At 43.6% G+C, this 21,216-nt stretch overlaps 1 protein-coding gene across 2 annotated transcripts in view; it reads left to right on the plus strand.

The window, feature by feature from the left end:
* Nucleotides 1-21,216, plus strand: part of LOC109030732 (protein spitz) — a 269,815-nt gene that overhangs the window by 126,573 nt on the left and 122,026 nt on the right. For both annotated transcript variants that reach the window (XM_019041830.2, XM_072298892.1), the window contains one exon: nucleotides 1,363-1,417. The gene's annotated coding sequence lies outside the window, so the exon portion shown is untranslated. The remainder of the gene's footprint in view (nucleotides 1-1,362; nucleotides 1,418-21,216) is intronic.

The following is a 21,216-nucleotide window of genomic DNA, read 5'->3' on the forward strand; positions in this document are numbered from 1 at the left end:
CTTCTTGTTCCTTCATCAACTTTATATTGATAAGGACACTTGTAAGAGTGGGAGCAGGTACTGAGTGAAATGTTTATCCTTCCCTGTCTTTGGATACATAGGTCATTGGGGCCCATCAGTTGATTTATTAATTTTTTCTTTACATGTTGCAGGTGTGTCTTCAATTTTAGGCTCAGTAAATTTTAAGAATGGAACCGTATTGACGGCTCCAAACGAGGACCCTGTGCCTAAAAATACGCGATCCCTAGGTAATTAGTGATGACCTTCTCCTCGAAACGATTTTCTGAGCGACCGAAAAGCGAGGGCATTTCGGCATGCAACGATGCACCAAGGGATTCATGCGGTGCATTTCAGAGCGCAGGGAAATGGCGCGGCGAGGATGGACGTAGTGTCTCAGTCCCTGAGGAAACATGCAATTGCATGTGTCTCAGCTCTGCTCCCGTGAGCGCCTAATATCCAACACCAACGTTGCCGTGTAGTCAACACTAACCAGTCTCCATCGATTTATACCATGTGCATTTAACTGCTCTGCTCCCTCCGAGTAGCCAAATCGGACAAGACGCTCCTCTACACGCTGTATTCTGCCGTGCTGAAGAAGAACGCCGTATGAACATTCGAGAGTTGCCAAAATTCCTTCGATAAAAAGTATATTTTTGAGGAAAGTTATGGATATTCTTCCTTTAAATTTTCAGAATCTTTAGGTAAAATTGCGAACAAAATTATCTGAAAAATTGAGAGGGAAATATTCATGAGTTTACCGGGAAATTCGCGTTTTATCAAAGGAAATTTGGCAACGCCTGAAGGCTCATACGGCGTTTTTCCTTAGCACGGCAGCTTTATCGGAGCCTCGAGGCAACGTGGCAACGTTGCTCGCCTGATAACAGCTTAGTGTGCGGTGGCGCTGAAAATTATCCTCGACGTGGAATCGGTAGGAAGTAAACACTCGAAAAGTCCGGTTTCCTCTATTTTAAAGTATTATGACGAGGTGATGATTTATGCAACATCGTCACAGTTAGACCGACTTAGTCATGAAAGTATGCTTTTCAAGACCGTCCCGTGGGAGGGGGGAGGCTCATGAAAAATGTGATAAGTCAAATTATTTATTTTCTTTCGCTCGATCTCGTGAGAGATATAATTATTCTGTTTTTGTGTCGATTCGACGCATCTTCTAGATTACATTTCTTCCCATGTATTCCTCTCTCATTATGTTTCCCCCTAAAACATGATTCCACATTCGTGGCTGGAACATCTTTTCTGCATTTTTCTCAGGGTCAGGCACTCTTGTAAAGTTTGGACTTTTCACACCTTTTATCATTCAATTTTCATCTGATCTGTAACAAATTTTTTTTTTTTCTATTTCAGACAAGATTGCGTAACATCAGACAATGAACTAAACATGCTCTGCAAAATGTCGGCGGTAAGTTTCTCCTTAATTCATTCCTTATCGATAACTATGGTCTGGATTCAGATTACTCCAAAACGTAAAGTCTTTTCTCACGTTTAACTTTGTCTTCGAACGCAATGAAAAATGCGTGATAAATGTTTCTATGTGCTTTACAGGAAATCGACTTTCCGAGCAGGTGAATGCTTGGTGTTCCACCCCAAAAGATTTGAAAATTAAGTTAAAAAATAGGGGGTTTCCAATGCATTAGATCCCAAAGCACCTCAGTTCTGAGAACACTCTTAACAAAATTCTTTTTTTTAAATTTAATAGCGTCCAACTAACCATTAGACTGCTTGAAGTAATCATAGTCAGCTTTCGAAGTAGATTTTAGCTACGAAGTTTTACTGGCATTCAAAGCACATTTCTCAAAACATGGAAGATATACACACAATTTAGAAGAATCAATCATCTCATGCACAAAGGACAGGGTCATCTCGTCTGACTGACTGGAAACTACGTTGTTGAACACGGCGCCCAGATGCAACTATACGTGCTCCATGGATGACCGCGTTGCATATGCAAAATATTGAAGGAGCACTGACTTTCATGGCGTTTCTCAGCCATGCCGCATGCGGGGCGTTCTAAATTGCCAACAAGCAAACGAACCGCTCGATCTGCCGATAGGCGTAATGACAAGTCAACTTAATTCAGCAGCTCAAGTTTTTTATATTTTTCAAGATTTTTAAGCCTGTGATCGTAAGAACTTACCACCCAGACGTGCTTCAGGGAAATCATTTGAGATGAAAAAAATTTGATTTTCATAACTGGAATTGCGGAGGATTAGCCGGGGAATGGAAACTTTGGTTTCTCATCAGGGAATGAGATTCTGAAAATGAGCAAAGTGAAAAATCCTTGACACCGTGACCCTAAATCTAGCGGAACCAATCCGACAGCGGTACAGATTTCCCGTACCAAAAGAAATTAGAATATATACCGTGCAAGTACTTCAGTCCATATGAATCAGTCGTTCTCAAAAAGGAACAACCCCATTTTTGCATGAGCCTTGGCTTGCATAAAATGACTCGCTAGCTAAGACTCATCGATGAATGGACCTGTTCTCTTTTGAAAACAATTGTTTTATATTTCATCGATCGAGCGGATGGGATAGAAGATTCGGGGTCATAAGCTCGACTTGAGCCTCGGAAGAAGACAGCCTCATTAGAGGAGCCGCGGAGAATTCTGGAGGAGGGAGCAAAAACAAAACGATTAGCCGAGCTCGCTCGGCAAACATAGAATCTTGAAGTATTGACTCAAAAAACCTTGTCTTATCTCGTAAGGCGCACGACGACTTAGTCTAGGCGCCTTTTTATCGCTTATCATTAAGTACACCTGCCAAACGCTGCGCGCCGCGCCGCCGGTTGTCGGTTTGCTCAACCAGTTACCACTCTCTCAACCTCGATTTTACGAGCCACCCCCAACTATCACTGCTCCACCTCGACGCGGCCGCCCCCTCGCCCGTTGACATCGTCGAAACAGCCCCGATCCCGATGCACGGGTCACGATGCCACCCAGTTTTGTTTACCAACTCCTGAGATACCGTCCGACCCATTCAAAGCTTCATGTCGAATCAATAGCGCCGACAAATACTTTCATTCGCTGTAGTATCACTTCAAGCAGCATTCACATGTGTGCCGGGCTCCAGGCGGTGTGCATGTAGATCTTATTTGATAGTGGTTTGATGCATCGTCTGGTTCAAAACAGTAGAACATAATCTCGGACAAAAATTTTAGGATTTAATTAGGAAAAGTTGGAAATGAGAAAATTCTTAACAATTACCATTGTGCACTCATGAGAATCAAAAACCTATCACACACAAGAAAGCCGTTCCCTCAGATTACTTAATTGACTTTTTAGGATATTTTTATTTGTTGAACCAATTGATATTGATACACTCTCACCTGTTCGATGTATCGAATGCGATATAGTGAGAAAGAGTGTTAGCAAACGTTCGCATCGGTTCATAAATCGGTGAAATAAGTAAATGCATACTGCCGTGCTAAGGAAGAACATCGTAGAAACATTCAAGAGTTGCCAGATTTTCTTCGATAAAATGTTCATTTTTGAGAAAAGATATGAATATTTTCCTTAAAAATTTTCAGGAACCATAGGTGAAATCACGAACAAAGTTATCTGAAAAATTGGAAGGAAAATATTGATAAGTTTCCCAGGAAATTCGTGTTTTATCAGAGGAAATTTGGCAACACGCACGGCAGCATAGTGCTACTGGGTGCTAATGAATGATCGTGGAAATGGTCTCCTATCCTAAATCTCTGCAGCAGTTATTTTAGTCATTAATGGTTTTGAATCAGCAAAATAGGGGCTAAAAGATACACTTACATTGAACGCCAGAGTTACACATAGGCGGATTCACAGGGTGTCTACCGGTCCCCAAAAGTCCCCAATGTCCCCGATATCCCTGAAAGTCCCCAATTTTCTTGTTCAGGTCCCAAAAAATGACAAAAATCGTCCTCAATACCGGCATTTTCAAATTTTCCCGCCAGCCGCGGCGGCGTGGCATTACCAGGAATAAAAAACGGAAGTGTTGCTTGGTTTTTCTTATGTTTTCATCGGTCCAACATGACTTGTAAAATAAGTCATATAAAATACGCCTTTTAACGCTCTAACTAGCTCCCTTCCTCTTACTATTTCGGGAAGAAAAGTCCCCGATTTTCTTGAAAAAACACCCCCAAAAGTCCCCAATTATATCTGGTAGACACCCTGATTCAGGACCCCCCCCCCCCACCCCGTTTGCCTAAATTTTCCAATAAAGCCCTTTAATTCCGCTCGTTCCTGTCTCTTGAGGTGCGAAACAGACGCACAGTGGGAAAAACAGCCGATCTAGCGCCGAAAAAGTCGGAAAATCAGCATCAATGAAAATGGCAAAAATTGGTATGTATGTGTTCCCTAGGATCTACTGATCAAGAATCAGCCAAGTTATACTTCAGAAGATCGATCTTATCTGCGATAATAATAAGAAATGCACCGGTTAGCGCGGAGCTGGTTGAGGACCGCCTCAGAGTGGTTACATTCAGTAGCCTCGTGTGTTCGTCTAAGTGTGTCATTAGTGACTTTTAAATTTTTTTCAACAAAGGCTTGCTCACCTAAACGTAAGGATACCAATTTTTTCTTTTTTACATACTTCTATGACTTACAGCAATTTTTGAAAGTTAGCCTCTGAAATAGTCAGAAATTCAAACTTCTAAAGACTGCATCTTACAATATCCAAGGATATCCAAGGAGATATTTATATCCAGCTACTCGTTATACTATCAAGATCACAAAAATCTTTGGTTGAAACCAGCCTTTCCCAGCCTTTCAGAGATATTTGATCAAAACTGAGTCGAAACGTGTGCTCAGATTGATTGTAACTGTCGTTTTGCCTAGCAGCCTAGCGTTGAATCGCTGCGTAGCGTAGGGAGAGTGCGTGCGCAGAGCGCTGCGCGCGCAACTCCCCCTACGCACTTTTATATTACAGCTATTTCTGCTCTCACTAACTGTCAGCGGTAGCCTAGTGGACAGCGTGCTACGCTGTAATTTTCTTGGTCCGGGTTCGATCCTCGCCGGAAACGATGTTTTATATTTTATCCGTGCAAATTTTTACTTTTTAGTTGTTTCTCTCGTACTATATTTATTAACAAAATGCGCATGTACAATACTTCATATTTTTAAGATTTTGAGGAGCTGGAAAGTTATGGAAAATTATTGAGCACGCAAACCATTCCCAAAAAAAAAAGGGGGGGGGAAATACGACTAGTACACTTCATAGTGTAGGAAGTAACCAGGAATAACATAAAAAGCAAGAAATATTTTATTTTAACTCCACTGACCGATCAGGAACCACAAACCAAAGCACAGTCTCCAGGAATGTGAATTACAGCGAATTTGCCGACTAAATTTAGCTCGATACCTCTGAAATTTACGAAAAATCGGCGCATTGTGCTTTCTTTGATGCTTAGATAGATATATAGGACCAACTAAGTGTGAAAAACCAATGGGAAAGTGAACACTCCGAGCGTCAAGAGTCACTCCGGCGGGCGGAGATTGCAACAGATGAAAATCCTTGACCCTCCCGATTAGATTGAAGCTAGCTTTCATTGAGGAGCCGACTCAACGCAACGCAAGTACGCTCATCGCAGAGACACCTCCAATTTCATCCCGCGGGTTCCATTATGTCGTTTAGCCAATTGTTAGCGGGTATCTCTGTTTCCGGCCGGACTGCGGCCCGGCACGCCGCCGACACGATCATCGCTCACTTTACACCTCCGACCCCCTGGCCACCACCACCACCGCCACGATTGCTGCGTCCGTTCATTCATAAGTTCGCAACGCGAGGACAGTCGCTAGGCGCACAGTAGTACGATCCACCGAGAGAAGTCTCACATAAACAGGGTTGCCACAGTCAGGGAACACCGGGATAACCGGTCAGGAAAAATGATAAAAATGGCGAAAATGTCAGGAAAAAATTGTCAAGTCACCTTTATTTGCTTTCTAGACCAGGCCTAACGTTTTATACAATAGATTTTGCGTAAAAACAGAGACAACGTAAAAACTATCTGAAATTGTGTCTTTTTAACCCTCCGGCGTATCATCAATTGTCAGGGAATTTTACCAAAATGTGACAGGGAAATTAGGGAAATGTCAGGAATTTCATTTCCCTCATTTTGTATCAACCCTACATAAATTTTTTTGACCAAAACCCCAAATTTTTATATTTATTACGTCACGTTATACATTGCTAGGGGAGCTCGTTGTAGAATATTTCACGAAAAAGCCAATGAAGCCCCTTTTGAACTCCTACGTTCTGTATTATCGAAGATATGAGCTTTCAAAGTCACCAGCTCCATAGATCGTCGGACCTCTCCCGCGTCCACTGTGAGGCGGCGGGCGCGGGCGGTGCTTTCCACCACCGCACACAACTTTTATGACGCGCGTTCATCGAATGCCGATGGGGAAATTACGCTAAACGAAACGGAAACCTTCACGTCAAGCGTGGAGATGGGGAAGACCGACCGTGCTTGACCGTAGAAATTTTGGAGCAGTTTCATTCATGCCAGCATTTAGTCGTCAAGGACGCGAATCTATACACTGAGTTGATACAACGTGTGATCCATCGCCTCATGGTAGGCGCTCTACGGCGCTATACTGCCGTGCTAAGGTAAAACGCCGTATGAACATTCGAGAGTTGCCAAATTTCCTCCTATGAAATGTTCATACCCCAGGAAAGTTATGAATTTTTCCTTTAAAGTTTCAGACTTTTTAGTTGAAATCCTCTGAAAAATCGAAGGAGAAATATTCATACAGATTTTCTTGAAAATTCGTGATTTGTCGAGGGAAATTTGGGAACGCCTGGTGGCTCATACGGCGGCGTTCTTACTTTGCACGGCAGTATATATCAAGGGCTATATAGACATGCCGCCCGCGTTCCGGGTTTAGAGGCTGAAAGTTCTAGTTGTAGCTCCCGGAGCACCTGAAGCTACAGCTCCAGAACCTGGAACTTTTGGCCTCTGAGCCCGGTACGGACGGTATGTCTTCTAGCCCCTTCCCTTTTTTGGTTTATAGTTTCAGATATATAATTACTGAAGCGTAATTTAACGTAACGTGTTCGTAAATGCAAAGAGGTTTTTTTGGGAGAGGGTTTTTTTTTTAAGAGAGGAACTAAACACGCAATTTGGCCTGGAGCTCAGCGTAGAGAGGAATGATGACGAGGACTTGAGATGAAGAGGACTGCGGTCGACATGTAACACATATTAGCGCCTACAAGACTGCATGAATACTTCACCCATTGCGTCAAACACAGTGCGCCGGTCAGGAGCAGTTGGCGTGAAACGCGTAGCGCCTACAAGACTGCTGGAATACTACACGCATTGCGCCAAACACAGTGCGATTAGCCCGGCGCAGCGGCGGAAGTTAACATTATTAAACCACATTTATGTTTGTTCTTTCAATTTTTTGGTTCGTTTCTTATAAAAGGAGGACCTTGTTCACGCAGAGATATGTCAACGGAACATAACTTTTGCGCTAAGTTCCGTGAAATTTTCCCAGTAGTGTTGACAGGGCTTTCGCAAAAAATGTACTCAACACGAGTAGGTAAACGCGTCTTATGTACCCCTCCCCCTCCGGCACGTTCACTTGATGGTTTTTATTGATGTTTCAAAACGAATGAGAAGGGGGCGGCAAAAAACAGGCGGCCCATGGGCGGCAAGTAGGTAAATCCGGCCCTGGGTTAAATACCGCAGCAAGTGTTTTATTTTTCTTCCTTTTTGGCCGAGTGAGAAAATGTTGAAGCTTCAGCGAAAGATGAGACCGAAGACAGTTACGAAGGAGTGAAGAAGTGAATAGGCCTGGAACTCGTGCCAGCGCGAAGCGTTAAGGTTTGTCGCCGGGCACTGCGCTGGTGGCGAAGACTTGTCAATTGGATGATTGGAGCTCGTACAGGAAGTATTTTGGCGCTGCAGGACTCGGGGCGCCACACAAATCCTGCATCCTCTGCTCGCAGGCTCAAGCACAGGACGCAGGATTCAGTGACGCGGCCAACTCGTTGATGACCTTAATTAATCTGTTATGACCTTTTCGAGTGCCCAACACTAATCGTCCGCTAACCCGTGCCCTGTTGCCACGAAACGTCACGCAGTTCGGAGTCGCGTAGAGGCTAGAGATCAGAAAAATTGAAAAAAATGTCCCGCACGCATTTGACACTTGTGCACGATTTTTCGTGGATTATAAGGGGCGAATTTAGTTACTTTTATTTGTAGGAAAGAAAATTTTCTAGTTTTAGTTGTAGCGGCAATTGAGCGTTGATAGGGCAACTGGATGAAACCAGTGTAAAGTCGTCAGGATGAAAATTGATGCAGGATGTGCGCAAGAACACAGCTGGAGCCGACGTAAACATTTACGTAAGACGTCAGCAACGGCAATTCAATTGCCGTCTTTTCTCTTCAGATCCAGCCGCCATTGGTCTACACCAACATGACTCATTCATTTTCAATTTTATCTTGTGCTCTATTTTCCAATTTCCTACCGTGTCGCTCTGCTACTTTGTGGTTGATCGGTAATTTTGAGGTGTGTCTGCAAGTTTTCGCATTGGAAATACTCCAGACGGTATAATGATAATTTTCACAGAGCATTGCCTCAAATATGATGCATCATATTTATTCATCTGTTGCGCGATCATGTGTCTTGATTATATAATACATGTACAGTTCTATTATTTTAAAACTGACTAATCGAAGTAAGCAAATCATGTGTCATGTGTTTTTGAAGCTTATATGTCACCCTTGCAATACACCTTTGCAAAAATTTTGTAAAAAAGGCTTGTTGAAAAAAAATCATTCAAGGTCCACCCTAACGACACCAATCTTATTTTTTAAAGGGTTGTATCTCTATATTTTTTTTTAACAAAAAATCTTGGCCTTTGACAGCTCTTATCTTTCGTTGATACATGATATTTTATCGTCAGAACTCAATGAATTCCGTGCCACGCGCAACTAATTCATAATATTTACAAAATTAGTACAAAAGCGTCCTTGAAAAACAAATATTGGGCAAAATGCGATTAGCAATCTAAGTTAACTTTGTAGATGTCGGCGAGAGTCCTACTTGGTTTATTTCTAGACTATTTTCCCCGAGGCCTTGTCTCCACGAGACGTTTCCATGAGATTTTTCGGAGGGAAAAGTCTCAATTGCAAGGCTGGTAAAAGTATTAACTCAACATTAATAGCAGTACCATGTAGGAGCCTGTAAGAGATCCAAGACCAACTGAGAGAGGAAGAAGGAGTGAAAGCAAATATTTCGTTCACTCGATTATTTGTGTTCGTTCAACTTAAATCATTTCTTTAATAGTTAATTGTGTTCAATGTTTATCTTTATTCTGGTATGGTGAATACTTTGAATCTTACTAATTTTTCGTCCCTCGCAAAATTGTTAGAGGCACGTTAGAGCACCCGTGGGGACGGTAACCACCAAAAATCCCCGTTCCATCACGGCGATTCGACCCCGGGACAAATCTCATGGAGACATCGCGCGGCGACATATATCGACTTATCTGCCATTTGAACGTATGGATAAGGATCGATAAACAGGGCGTTCACAACAAACACCCTTATAATCGATTATTTACCACTGATTCAAATGTGGAAGTATCGATAATAGATCATTCACGCATCGCCTCTGAAAGAGGGAGTAAGGCGACGAGAAGATGGAGTTTTCAGAGACTCAGGATGCTTAAGTTTGTGTTGGGCTACTCCTCCGGCAATTCGTATACAGTCCTGCCGTGAAGTTAGTGTAAGCTCAAGTGGGTCACAATTACGCGACGTGGTGTAACACGGCTAAAAGCAAGCGTTAACGGCAGTGAAGAGAGAGTTGAGACGTGATCTGGACACTGGGCAGTCGCAGCCCCCCCCCCCCCCCCCCCCTTGCACCACCGTCTCCACCTCCACGGGGGCTTTAAAGGCATTAACGCTTTCCATTTCTGTCATCGTCGGGCAACTAGTCCACCTGCCATTTCGCTACCCGGTGTTAACAGTAATTGGCGACAAATCTCGGAGAAATTCCAACTAAACCCAACATAAAACGCCAAGGGTTCACGTTCGACGTCACTGAGTCTATAAAATCTCGGGAGAGAATACACTGAGATTAAACGTCTCGTGAGTAGAAATTTTTACAACACACGGCTGAGCAGTCCAGTCATATCGAGTCAGTTTTTGCAATGGTTACTGGTCAACGATTTCAGTTCTGGAAAAACGTAAATTACAGTCGACAGTCGTCGGTGACAGTCGTAATGGAAGTCGAAATGCTACGTAAATTGTTTGTAAACGGAGCCAGAAATTGATTACGTAGCATGGTGTCAACGATTACGGTGTCAACAAACACTTTTTCTAAGTTGACACCATGATCATCCAAAAATAAAACAAGCAGTTCCAACGCCAACGCGTTGGAGGGCGCTTCTTTAACACTGCGCATGCGAGGAACGGTTTCATACGGCCAAGCGAGAGTATTGCGGACGGACGATGTATAACAAATTGCCTACGTGAAGGTGGTCCGGCAGCAACATACCCGCCGCTAGTCTCTGGAAAACAATAGAAAATAGTAGTTGCGTACGTTGCCAGCGAGCGCGCTGCGAGCGCATCTGTTTCAGTTACCTAGCATCGAGTCGGGCCTCTAACTTTCTATTCTCTCTGACATAATCTTAAACCTTCAACCCAGAGCCGCAAACAGCTGACGCTTGACGATGCTGCGCCGAGAAAATGAACCAATCACAAAATAGCACAGTAATACGTCACTAAAATGAAGAGATCACGTGACTGTTCGTGATTTTTTCGAATCAATCTGAAACTACAACCTCGAATATGAGGCATTTAAGCATAACGAAGCCCCAAAATAGTTTAACCAGGTAATACGCCCGTGCGAGATTGTTATGCTTAAAAGCAAAACATTTCACGAAAACTTTTACGAATACCAGATGCAGAAAAAAATGAAATTTTCCCGGGTGTACCAGAATGGCGTCATTACCCATAAGGCAAAAGGGCATGTAGTATAGTACATGTTACATCGGGGGAGTCGAACGGTTGGAAAGGGCGCATCTGGTACCCAGAAGCGCCCAAAAATCTGACTCTTATGAAATATGATCACGGTGTCAACGATCACGACGTCAACGAAACTTAAAACTTCCTTCTTTAACATTTTTCTTTCAAGTCTTGTTTTTCGTGTGTTTTTTACTCGAATTTACCTAACTTAGCCTAACCTAACCTAACCTTACCCAACTTTACCTTACAAGACCTAATCCACTTTCAAGAACTTAACTTTCCCCGACCTTACCCTACCTAACTTTGACCTAATCTACCTAATCTAATCGCACATGTCCTGACCCAAACTAACCTCATCTAACTATACGTGACCCAAACCTCTCCTGTACACTTAATTTTTTAATTTTACTCGTAAAGAATATATTTTTCTGTTTGTTGACACCGTGATCGTTGACCCATGCTCAGGGCCCATTTTTGCGTTTTACTTGCGTGCCGATCAACAATCGTTGACTCCATGTTCAGATTTTGGGTTTGTTGCAACCATGCAACGTTACCTAGCTTTACCTATATATTTCAATAATCAGCCGGCAGGTCCTTGTTTCGTGGGCAAGTATGGACTGGGCTAAGCTAGAGTCCCTTTATACTGAGAGTCAAGACAACACCCCTCATGGAGTCACAAACGGGAATAAATATTACACAAATTGAACGTTTTTCGTAATCTTTGATTGGCTCATTCTTAAATTCCTTTCTCCGTTCCTTCTCTCATTCCGTTTGTTCCTTGTCGAACCCGCAATTCCTCGGTCCATTCCAGATTATAATCTTTGCAATTGGTGAAAATGTAATCTTTATTCCCGTTTGTGACACTGTGAAGGCCTAAAATCCGGTTAACCAATCAGAAATGGATTCGCATTGTCTTGACTCTCAGTATAAAGGGACTCTAGGCTAAGCGAGTGTTGCATGATCGAATCTGGTGATTGAACCCGATACACTAACACGGACCGGAGGTCGAGGAACGGGGAACGGGGTCCGGGGTACTTCGCTCCCGGTTCAATGAAAGTTGGCACATCCCACGTGGGTACGGCGCGGCGTCTTGATGTGACCGGCATGACGTGGACGGGGTCGGCGGCGTCCGGCTCCGGCGGGGGCGGGGGCGGAGGGTGGAGGGTGGTGGACTGGTGGCCGGGCCGGGGCCGGGTGGCGCTGTGCTACCCACTGAGTGGCCACTGTCATAGTCACTTGCTCCGCGGATCCGTGGGCAGCGTTGTCAAAATATCCCCATCGCCCGACACCCGTCCTCGCTCTTCCTCTCGGCAATACGATACTCTCCACCCGGGACCACTGCCCAAAGCGGGGGAGGCTCCGCCTCACAAGTTTCCGCCCGTTCGACCGATTATTTCCTGAATCACGAGGGCGCCAAAATTCCGAACGTGAGAAAAACTAGAAATCCCGTTTTATTTGCTTTGTAGACAATCTTCCAATTCCAATTCCAAAAAAATGTATGTTCTCTTTGAAGGCTATTTTGGAATCAGGCATGATTGATTATACCAGAGAAAACAAAGAAAAAACAACCCCTATACCCCCAAAATAGGGATAAGCGCTTATGTGATTTGGAAAATAATCGGTTCAATTTGACAACTTTCTCACTCATTTCTCACTTTTCAGGTTCTAAAAGAAAATTATGTATAATTTTTCGAGGATTTACAGGGTGGCTGGACACCGGGAAAACCGGGAAAAGTCAGGAATGCAACTCAACCGGGAAAAATCAGGGGATTACGTCAACGTTCAGGAAATTTTTGGTGGAGGCGGGTTCCGCCTAAAAATCGAGCCAGCGACTGGCTAGCTGATCGCGTTGATGTGCCAACGTTTTGACCTCATTAATTAAGCATCCTTACGTTATCATAAAAAAAGCCAGGGAATTCCATTGGAAGAAGTCAGGGAAAAGTTAAGGAATCATAAAATGAAATTTCGCTAGTTTGCACACCCAGGCAAACGACACTCATAAGTTGTTCCCGCTTCCTCGGGAAGAATTGGCTGTAGTTGCTGAGCCGACGCGCTACTCGCAAAATTTTCCGACTTTCCCTGACTTTTTCAGGTCGCATACAACCCCTGACTTTGAAGGTTTTCCAGGCCAATGGACACCCAGGAAGAGATTGCTTTATTGCACGTTTTCCATATCACCGGAAACTCTGGAGGAGAATGCTTTGGACAGCAACTCTGCCGTGGTAAGGAAAAACGCCGTATGAACAGTCTAGAGTTGCCGAATTTCCTTCGATAAAATTTTATTTTTGAGGAAAGTCATGAATATTTTTCCGATAAGTTTTCAAGAACGTTAGGTAAAATTGCGAACAAAACTATCCGAAAAATTGGAAGAAAAATAGTTAAACATTTTCCCGAAAATTTGTGATTTACCAAAGGAAATTCGGCAACGCCCAAAGGTTCATACGGCGTTCTTCCTTAGCACGGCAGAACTATAGTCACGTCTAGAGTACCTTTATAGACAGAGTATGGCCATTCGTATCTTTTTACTACAGGAAAACTGTTCCGCTTTTGATTGGTCAACGAGTTTTTAGGCTTCATGATGCTTTATAGGGCCGTATATAAACAAACAAGATGGCGACTCACCGTAACATCGATAAGAAGCTAAATTTGACAAATTTCATTATACAGCAGTAACAATTTAAACTAGCATATCTACGAATAACACACGAAAAAACACGAAAACATTGTTAAATCGCCTTTCACCTTTATCACAGGAGGATGTAAGATGTGCATAACCTCAATCTTGCTTGCTGATAACAGCCATCTTGTTTGTTATTTACGGCCCTAGAGCATCGTGTCAGCCTATTCGCTCGCAACCAATGAAAAACCGGAACAGAAATGGCCATACTCTGTCTATAAAGGTACTCTAGTCACGTCCACGTCAACGTGCGCGGAGTTTTCCGACGTGAACCCGGCAACGCAGCATAGTCCGTGGGCTCGGTCACTCGTCTAAGTTTCCAAATAAAGACACTCGAGTTTTGCACATCCTCTGGAGCCTTCCTCCTGGATCCCTGCCCCGGCCCGCGAGCGACATCTGCGTAGTCGGGTGCTCCGGCTCAAGGAGTCGCGCGACAGAATTCGATACTGAATCCGTCGCTCTTTCGACACGACGTCGTGCCTCCATCTCCACGTGAGCCCTGTCCTCCGCATGACCCTACGCTTTGTGGGGCTCACGCGGCAGTAGAGATACGTCGAATATCGGAGGCGGACGACTGCATCGATGGGTATCAGGCGCGGGCGGTCGGCGTCGGTCGTCGGAGCCGGTTTCCGTAAACTGTAACGACGCTCGACGCGACGCGACGCGCGGCGCACACTGGTCCGGGTCGATAGGAGAAGTCGGACAAAATCTGGAAAATTTGAAAGCTTTTAAAAATAAGAAACAAAAGAGTTTCAGAGTAGTTCCATTGATTTTTTCGTGAAATTTCCTAGCAGGAATACTCTTTGAGATTGAATTTGTGGCGACATAAACATGAAAATTTGAAATTTTAGTCAAATAGTTCATGTCCGACCTATGTTATTAGTTCGTTTTCCCAGGGTGTCTCATGGTTATGAAAAACCAAAATTGGGAACTTTCGGGGACTTTTAGGGGTGTTTTTCCAAGAAAAGTCGGGGACTTTTTTCCCGAAATAGTGCAGGAGGAAGGGAGCTAGTTAGAGCGTCAGAAGGCGTATTTTATACGACTGATTTTACTTGTCATGTTGAACCGACGAAAACATACGAAAAACCATGCTACACTTCAGTTTTGTTTATTCCTGGTTATAGCGCGACGCCGCAGCTGGCAGGATTTGAAAATGCCGGTCTTTATTTTGGACGATTTTTGTCATTTTTTGGGGACCTGAACAAGACAATTGGGGACTTTCGGGGATATCGGGGACACCCCTCCAAAATCGGGGATCATCGGGGATATTGGGGACTTTCGGGGACCGGTAGACACCCTGTTCACTGTGCGACGCTCGTCGAAGCCGGGGTTTTTGAGCTCGTGTCATTCACACCGCCTCGACGGTGTCCTACGTTGGCGCTATTTCAATTTCCACTCATTTACCTCGATGTATTGCGACCCCGACGCGTTAACGACGTCACTTTTCCCGTCGTTGCGCCGCGGAGCTTCACAGACCAACCACCGCGCGTCTACCTCCAAATTACCCTCCGCCGATCATAATAAACTATGGCCGCACCAAAAAGGGCGCCGGCTAGTTCATAAAATAGGTGGTGCAAAATTCATACTACAGTGTATTCGACACTTCCTTGTAATTTATTATACCTACACTTCGAAGACCTGGAAACTTATTTTCCTTCAAGTTTTCTACTCATTCTTTATGGATCAAATTCGATACACCAAACAAGTGAGATTGTATCGATATCGATTGGTCCAACATGTAAACCTAGCCTCTAAAAGTCAATTGAGCAATCTGAGGGAACGGATGTATGTGATAGATTTTTGATACGTATGAGCACGAAATGGCAATGAAGAGTGAAATTGTTAGGAATCTTCTCATTTTCAGCTTTTCAAACTTAAATCCTCAAATTTTTGTTTGAGATAATGTTCTAATCGCGTAAAAAAAAATCGCACACTGGAAAAAAACACATTGGATCTAGAGTCCAGACTCTTAAAAACATCGACAAGAAAAAGTTCTCTTGATTCAATCAGAATCCAGCTTAAATTAAGAACCAAGCCTCTTAATTTAAGCCGATTTCGTTTTGATTCAAGCAAAAATCCGATTGAATCAAGAGTATTTTTTCTTGTCAATGTTTTCAAGAGTCTGGACTCTAGATCCAATGTTTTTTTTTTTTTTTTTTTATTTTTTCCAGTGCAGGCATAGATCTGCTCACCCAACTGTTTATCACGTGGGTAGCCACACGACGTCCATCCTTTAAAAACCTCAATTTAGCCGATTTAGAAAGAAAGCCACGAAGCGATGAGAGGAGGCTAAAGTCAGCCGCAAACTGCGAAAAGATCAGACTCAAGGGGCTCGCGACCGAGAGCGCGCAACAGGAGGGGGGAGGGGGTGGGGTTGGGTAGGGGGCACGGCAGGTACGCAGGTGATGTCGAAATGAAACTCAACGGTGCATGATGAGTCGTTTATTAGAGACAAACAATGCACTGTCTTCTGTCTTGGCTCGAGGTCAATGCAGTGAGAAGCCGATCCCTCCGGCCGGAGAATTACCGAGACCCGAGCGGGTTTCGGGTAGATCCGCGGAGCCCCGCGAGCCCGGCGGCGGGAGATAGGCGCTTCTTCCGCGGGGCGCCATCCAGTTCCGATTCCGGCTCCTGATGCTCCTGGACCGGCGGCCGTCGCGACGTGGAGCGACGTCCGCGATGACGACGACGAAAACGAGGAGCGAGGAGCGACTTGGTGCTCGCTTGTGGTTTTCCAGCCGCCGCCTCCTCCTCCTCCGCCACCTCTGCCGCCTCCGCCGCCGCCGCCGCCGACTGGCCTTGTAGAAGAACGTTGCATCCATCAACAGCGTCGTCCGTCCGACCACGAGTGCGAATCAAAATCTATCACTCGACTCAGCTCCGTGAATTTTCTCCAGTCTCCCGTTCTGGCAGGAGGAGGCCTCTTTCGCAGGGGCTATACAGGATGTCTACAAGTCCGGAAATAGTACAGATTTTCTAAGGGCGGTCCAGAAGTACTGAAAAAGTGAGGAAATTCCGATGAAAGGTCCGGAATTTTTTAAATTTTCTTTCCTTTTTGCAGCGATTTCAAATTTTTGAAATTTTTCGAATTTCGTCGAATGGATGTACTGAAAAAGTACGGAATTTTTCTGTTGGAGAAGGTACTGAATTTCTCGAGAATGTACTGAAAAAGTACTGTAAAAGTACTTACTTTTGACCAGCCTCTTTTAGTAGACACCCTGCTATCGCTCGGTGGGCTGATTGTTGAAATTGATAGACAAAGCTATAGACAACGACGAAAGAAGGGATGTGGAGGGATCTTATTGGTGGAAGCGGGTGTATGCAATAGACAAAGGAGATAGGTAATAGACTAACGAACGGCAACCCACGAAAAACCCCATAGTTAGTCTATCATTTCCCTCCTTAATCTATAAGAACCACCCATTGGAACCAATGGGATTACTCCATACTTCTTCTGTCTTCTTTGTCTATCGATTTGTCTATCAATTTCAACAATCAGCCCGCTGCCGCGATAGCGAGAAGAGCCGTAACTCTCGAATTATCGGAGTCGAGTTTCAAAATTTGGAGAAATAGGAAGTACCAGTTGTTATGATGATTTATACTATATTGCACTAAGCCGCCATTATTGTAAATCGTCATAATATTAGAGAAGCTTTCATTGACCAGATAATATAAAAAGCCGGAACGCTTTTGGAATTAAAAATTTGAATGTGCACCAAAGAATCCGCCGAAAGATGAAAACCAAATTCGATACTCATATCCGGAACTTTTTCCCCAAGAAAATTCCGGATCAAGAATTCTGAACACAATGATCTAATCTAATTTAGATGAAATCACTGATAAAACTATAAGATCTAACTCCTTCTTCTCTGTTTAAAAAAGGGACCTGAGAGAAAACCCCAAGTGTGCAAAAATTGACGTTGTTTTCTTATGAGGTCAGGGGAAAAATCTATGAAATTCTCAGTTGGAAACGACCAAGAATCTCCTGATAAAAATGCAATCTACGACGAGAAATTTGGCAACGTTGGAATGTAGTTACGTCTTTTTGTGGGGAAAAGGACGAGTTTTTAGCTGCATTCCTATCCGGAGCCCAGACGACATTATGGTTTATGAAGGGATGGTACTTCCTGAAATTGTTTTGCCTTTGTCACCATGGCTCCGCAGAGGGTGTCCGGGTACGCTGTACGGGTGGCAACGGCAGCAAATCGCGCTCCTGTGCCGCGTCGACATTTCCGTAGCCATGGCAACCGTGCTGCAACATCTCTATTTCTCCCCGTGACAGTCCACCGGAGTTGAGTACTTAGTAACCTCTCTATTGACTTTCAAACGGAGCCCACAGAGAACGGATTATATCTTGATCATTTTTGGGCTTCATCTGGATATTTATAATGCACAGTCGAGGCAGATAAGACATAGGGCGTAGCCAGTGGCGATTTGTGTAAGGTGGCAACACTGTTTTTTTCTAAATTTAAATGTATGCAAAACAATCGAATCTTGGTGAGGCAGCTCGCCTCAAAATCGCAGCTCGCCTCAAAATCGCAGCTCAAAATTTTTCCGCAAAAATTTGCAAAATCTGCCAAAATGCATGTGTTTAAGCGGAAAATGTCGCCTGGTGACACAAGGCGGTTTTTCTCACTTTTAAATATATTTTCATACGAATTTCCGTGTCGGAAAAAAAAAATCACGAAAAATACTGCAAACACGGCTCATTAAGCACTCCCAGATGCATCAATACAATTAGTTCGTGCAAATTTTCCATTCTCTCAAAAACGTCACGTGACCCTTCCATCATTGATACACCCCCACGTCATCGCATGACGATAACAGCTTACCCTAAATTCCTGTAAATGGAAGAAGTCAGTCGCACCAATGATGTCAGCGCAGGGGAAAATGGCGATTACAATTCAACGTGTCTCGTCGGTTGGAAGTCGGCGATTTACGTTCCACTTTTGGACGACGCCATTCCCCATTCCTGTTAGTCGCCCGACAGATGGATCGTGTATTGGCACCGGGCAGTGCATCGCCTCGTCAAATAATTATTTCCACGCCGCGGCTCACGCCACCAGAATTACTTAGGGCACCCGGGCTCTACCCGTCGTGCTCGAGTCGTGAGCGTGATATCACCGTATCGTGAGAAGTGGGGAGAAGAGGCCGTCGGTGATGCGCGTTTTTGCGAGTAATTTCCACGCTCGCACCTGAACCATTTGAAAAATTCCTCGCCGAATGGCAACTTTGATCGGGTCAGGAATCTGTAACCAAGACCTTGAAGGGTGTCAAACGCTGAACACAAATTAATTAGCTCCTGCTGCGAGTGCTGAACCGAGGAAGAAATTCAGTCGGAGCTACTGAACTTGGGCTCACGTTTGGCCCCGAACTTTTCGGTTTTACGATCGGAGTCGGGAATTAATTTCGGTTTTGACGATCGAGAACTTTCCGATGCTGATCGAGGTGGACGTTGAAGCCATTGCCGCCCACTTATCAAGTTCCGTTTTATTTTCCTGACAGGTTCGTTGGGCGTTCGAGCGCTTACCTCACGCAGACCGTGTAATCGGCCAAATTCATGAGATGGCTGAATTTTTGCCTAGCCCCTGGTGTATGCATTGGGTGCACCGGTCATGGTGGCATGAAACGTGCGAATGAAATGAAAGATTGGGTATTTCAGTGAAATATTTCATGAAATTTCGCAAGGCAGTGAAATATTTCATGAAATTTCGCAAGGCTGTGAAATATTTCATATTGTTCAGAGACAAGAGTAGGCAACCCGCACTCAAACTCACAAAAATAGAAGGAAATCACAATTTTTACATTTCGCGAAACATGGAAAGGAACCGGTATTTTTCAATACCTTTCAAAAATTTCTAATATTTCATGTGTTTCAAGATTTCATTTTTCATGAAATTTTGCCACCCTGGTACCAGTCACCCGAATCACGAATTTCAAAAATCAATCGTTGCTGATGACACCTGGAATTGAGCAGGGACTTTGCTTTGATTCAATTTTTCGGGCACGCTCAAGACTGAAGACACGCTCAAAACTCTTAGAAACTATGACGCATTCAAGCATTTTTTTTTTTTTTTTTTATAAAAAAGATAAATAGGTATACGATTTGTGCTTTTTTCCTCACCTCAAGTCTCCCTTTTCTCTGACTCGTTCGTAACGAGCCAACGTGCAAATTTCTAGTCACCCACCATTCAACTTTTATTTCATCAACACGAAGGCAATACCAATTCGGTTATCTCAGGACAAATACTATCGTTCTATTACAATCACCTGTACCGGAGCCATTTTCGTTTTAGAAACTGAAGTTTATAGAACGCTACCGTTTATCAATTGATGGTCGGTACGATTTTATTTTATTTTTTTTTTTTCTTCATTATTTCAATTTTACAAGAGGCCTGTTTGGCCGCCGTCGCAGCTTTGAAATTGGAGCCTCGCTAAAGATAGTTTCACGGAGGCTCTAATTATTGGGGAATGTGAACGAGTGCGTTGGTGAGTCCACAAGGCTGCGATAAGGCTGAGCATACAGTTTTATTGTGTGAAGCATCACTCTCATTTTGAGAGGAACCGGCGCAACCGCCATACTCCCGTGCTAAGGAAGAACACCGTATGAGCCTTCAGGCGTTGCCAAATTTCCTCTGATAAATTACAAATTTCTTGGGGAAATAATAAGTATTTTTCTTCCAATTTTTCAGACAATTTTGTTCGCAATTTAATCTAAAATATCTGAGAATTTCAAGGAAAAATATGCATTAATTTCGTCAAAAATACATGTTTTATCAAGGGAAATTCGGCAACTCTCGAATGTTCATACGGCGTTCTTCCTTAGGACGGCAGCATAGCCGCGCGGCACTCGAAAGACGATGATAACGTGGAATTAGTTTCATGTTTGGTTAGCACTTAGGCTTTGTTTATCCGACATTGCGGAACCCGATGTTGATGCCTCGGGCCCGTTGATTTTTTCGAGTGTTGCCCGTGGATCGGACCATTTCCGATTTTCCGGAAAATCCGCAAGATTTATGAAGCATCCCAACTCGCATCAGTTTTTGAGCCACCAAAAAAAAAAAAAACTGCCGTGTTAAGGAAGCACGCCGCAGCCTTTAGACGCTGCCATATTTCCTTCAATAAATTATTAACTTATTGAGAAAATGGTGTATATTTGTTTTCAAATTTTTCGGACGATTTTGTCGGCAATTAATCTGAAATATCTGAAAACTTCAAGGAAAAATATTCAATAATATCCTTGAAAACGCGCACTTGGCAGAAACACTTGGGAGAAACTTGGCAACATGTGCATGTTCTTACGGTGTTCATCTTTACCACGGCAGAATTTCTCAACTAGGCTCAGGCTTCGTAGACTTTCTGATTTCCAACTTTTGAAATAATTTCTGAATAAAATTTGATGGATATTTTCGCCAAAATTTCTGTTAGTTTGATGTAATTCATTCATCTCTCCGTCGATAAAATACGTTTCCTTCATCGGTTTTGTTTACTCGGATTCCAGGTTTGTAAAGAAACAGTAAACTTGTATTAAAACCCCTAAAATATATTGAAAAAAATTAATTATCACCTAGATT

The sequence above is a fragment of the Bemisia tabaci genome, chromosome 3 (genome assembly GCF_918797505.1).
Source record: "Bemisia tabaci chromosome 3, PGI_BMITA_v3".
In the NCBI taxonomy this organism is placed as follows: domain Eukaryota; kingdom Metazoa; phylum Arthropoda; class Insecta; order Hemiptera; family Aleyrodidae; genus Bemisia; species Bemisia tabaci.